The following is a 4,261-nucleotide window of genomic DNA, read 5'->3' as shown; positions in this document are numbered from 1 at the left end:
GTGCATCCCATCATGTAACAGAGAAAAATACATGGATTTTGGATCGGCTGCAATTTCGTAAACCATTTCATTTAAAATGTCGACTTCAGACAACTTTGCAGGTAATTTTGTTATCATAACACTGTTCAAAACTAATCATGTTCTCCTGCCATGGGACCATGCCTTCTGCAGATATGAAATAGTCCTTCAGTGCATGGCGCTATGGTTTTGGATCCATTGGTGCATTTTGTTGAGGATAGTTGGTTGAATTCCAGCGAGGCTGCATACGTTTTCTTCGGTTACACCCTCATCAACAGGATTATTGACATAATGAGATGATTGGTTTATCAAGGCAGCAAGAAGTATCATTTCGATGTGTTGAGATTCAAGCAGTATTAGTGAATGTAGAATTCAAAATCTATTTTAGCGAATGCCAAATGCATTTTCCACTACTGTCCAAGCTCGACTCAATCTGTATTTAAAATAAATTTCAATATCTCTTTCCAAATTACGATGGGAGTACGGTTTCATCATACTACTGTTAAGAACAAAGGCATCATCCCCCACGATATGATAACTATGGAGTTTGTCAGTGCCAGGGATTACATCAGGATCAGGGAAGTTTAATACGTTTCATTCAACTGCAGCTATTAGTGTTGAGTTGTTATAAATGCCAGCAGCACCATTCAACATATAAAAATCGGTAGTTAGCATCATCTAAAGCTAGGATCACGATGCTACAAAATTTCTTATAATTGAAATATAATGAGCCAGCATTTTCTGGATTTTTTATCCGGAAAAGTTTGCCACCTTATGCCCCTACACAGAATGGGTCAATGTCCTTTCGTATTTCAGGAGTGCCTGGCATCTGAAAGTATAAATTAACAAATTATTTTTATTTTAGATCCCTGATGATGATCAACATGATGGCGGGTCTGATGACAATGACAGTTTTCTATTTGATGATGAACAAATTAGTTCTCCATCGCCACAACCGAGAAGCAACTCGAGATCAGGTAGAAATGAAGATGAGTGTCAAACTCCTGCAATAAAGCGTACAATCCAGGAAAAAAAAGATGCCAACAAAAGTATTTAAAAGGAAGAAAAAGAAGCTGCTGTTCTTGATGGGCTTGGTCAGTTTTTGGAAAGGAAACGAAAAACGATATAGGACATCAAGTAAATCTTGTGAACAATCAAAAGCAGATACATTTGATGCGTTAAAATAGCGAAGTCCCTCAAAACAAAAAGTTTCACAACTGAACTTAAACACCATTGTCAAGACTTGATATTTAAAGCTGAAATGGGTGAACTCCAAAATTATAAGATTACTTCTTCTCCACCCACCCCAAAGTTTCGAAATTCAAAATCAAAACATTTACCAACCCCCAGTCGCACACCATGGCAATTATGGCTAAGAACGTACACATCTCCTTAGCGTATTAGGTGATGCAATGCAACATTACTAGCTGTAACTGATACAGTTGTATAATAATACGAACCAGATTGTTTTTAGATTTTAAATTTTGTTATATTAATATGAGAACAGATAGTTTGACTTATTTTAATTTGTTTAAGGACAAACACATACAATGGTAGAGTGATTCGTGCACAGAACAAAAATCCAATAAACGAGCTATATTTGGGGCTTATTTTAACAAATATGATAAGACTTACCCTTATCAATATGGAAATGTCTTATTTCATGAATATTGTTATTGGAGGTGAGAAGCACAATTTACGCATCGTGTCGCGTTTTCATATTTTTTTATGGTTATGAAACAGTCAGTGCGCGTCCTTTTACTTCGGTTCTAGAAGAATGAGTTGGTGCTGATTATAATAACTGAAACGTTTTGTAACCACCATGTTAGAAACTGCAAATGTAGCTTTTATTCGCGAAAGCATAAGTATTCTTAACTCAATTAGTGGCATAGTCCTTTTGTACACCACATCCTTGGTATTAAATTTGACCCCAATTCGGAGGCCGAATTCGCAGCGCCCTAAAAAAAGATTAGAATTCGAGTACTGTGACCAGTACCGTTATTTTATGTTAATCATACAAGTCTAGTTAATCGAGACCACGGAAAATACACTTAATTTCCAGTCTCAAATGTTTTTCTGTGCTAGCAACAATGTACCTCCTAAACTCACTAAGGTGACAACTAACAAGAGGGTTTTACGGTTAAATAATAAAAGTAACTTTAACAGTCGTGCAGTGTCGGTACGTTGCCGCGATAGTGAGTTTAAAAGATAGAAAAGGGACGAAACTACATGAGTTAACTCTGAACCGTTACAGTATATACGACCTTCATTACAATCACTAAAATTAATTAGATTTAAAAATCACTGAGTTTTAGCCAAAATTTTAATCCTGTTCGTGACTACGTATTTTTAAAAGCCCAACGAGTAAAGAAGAATTTTTTCATGGCTTCATTGATAAACAAGTGAATAAATATTGTCACGCGAACCCGTGACTGAACTTTTCTCAAACACGCTGTTTTCATCAGAGTGGCAACAGGCTGTTAAAACAGATCAATGCACCTGTGGTGTTGGGATCGGGTAATGGGATGTCATCCCCGATGTTGATGGGATTACATCACTAATTCTCTAAGCTGACTCATTAACGACTCCATCTTAGTTTCATCTCTCGCTAGAAGGTTAAAGGTCATTTATTTAATAAAGGGAAATAACTCATAACAAAAGGGAATAAACTCCAATATTGTTGGCAAGAACTACATGTAATGGTAACTATATGACATCCCCCCCCCTATTAAAACAAGAGCATCGCTAACGCTGCAATATACGTCCACATTCCTGCTTTGATTGATATGGTACTTTTTAAAATAAAGAGAATGAAATATTAAATGGCTGTAATATGACAAGAGGCAAAGAAGGCTAGACGTTGGGTTTGTTTGCCAAATTTACAGACAAAATAGTAACAAAAAAGTGGGTGTAACACTGCCCCAGGTGGTTAGGGCATGCACCAAAATAAATAGTTGCTGTCTTTACAGTATAAGGAATAAATAAGATGATCCATTTAGAATTCTAGCCTGTAGACAAAAAACACAAAAATTGGGTGTGGCTCTGCCCCTGGGGGTTGGACATGAACCAATATATATATAGGTACAACCCTATGCTGGATCATTCCGAATTTGATCCAAATCTGTTTATAATTGCAATCTATATATCATTACAGACAAAATATCAACAAAACGTGAGTGTGGCACCGTCGAAAGGGCAGAGGGTAGTATGGGGAGGGGGTCGTGCACCAACATCAATAGTTGCCGTCCTTAGGGTATAAGGAATAAGTATACCAAGTTCCAAGATAATCCATTCAGAATTGTTGGGGTCGGGGCATTCACCAAAACCAATAGTTGACGCCCTTAAGCTATAAGGAATATATATGCCACGTACCATGTTGATCCATCCAGAATTGCAGCCTGTAAACGATAAACACAAAAATTAGGTGTGGTGTGGCTCTGACCCCGAGGGTAGGGACAGGCAGTTGTGGTCCTTAGGCTATAAGGAATACAGATCCTAAGTTCAAAGACGATCCATTAAGAATCGTGACCTGTAGGCAATACACAGGAATAGGTATGCAAAGTTTCAACAGAATCTGTTAAGAATTGCGCCTGTAGGCGAAACACAAGACACACACAAACATTTGGCGTGGCTCTGTCCCACGGGATCGGGCATGCACCAACAATAATAGAGGTCAGCCTTAGGGTATAAGGAATAAGTATAAAAAAAACTTTCAAGGCGATCGATTAAGAATTGCTGGCTGTAAGTGAGACACAAACACACAAAAAGAAAATGTGCGTGGCTCTGCCTCCGAGGGTTGGGCATTTACCACCAACAATATGGATGTTCATTAGGATTGAAGGAATACGTATGTACAGTTTCAAGGTGATACGTTAAGAAATGCGGTTTGTAGATAAACAAATCAATACAAGAAAGGTATGCGGAATTCATATGAATAAAAATCCCCCCCCCCCTTGAAACAAAATAAGGGGAAAAATATAATTCAAAGCCAAAAAAAAATTTATTAAACTACCAAACATTTTTTCACTCATTCATACTAAAAGGCAAAAAAAAAAAAACCCCATGAAAATACAAAAACTGAGATTCAAGTAATACACAATATTTGAACATTTTTACCCAATTCAAGAAAAATGAAGGATGACTAGATAAATCAACATCAAGATAATAAGCATTGAAATACATGAATAGTAGTACTAAAATCTTATCTTGTAGGATTAAGCTCAATCAGTTGACATAATAATAG

This window comes from Patella vulgata, chromosome 4, assembly GCF_932274485.2.
Source record: "Patella vulgata chromosome 4, xgPatVulg1.2, whole genome shotgun sequence".
NCBI lineage: Eukaryota > Metazoa > Mollusca > Gastropoda > Patellidae > Patella > Patella vulgata.
This window is presented reverse-complemented; position numbering follows the sequence as displayed.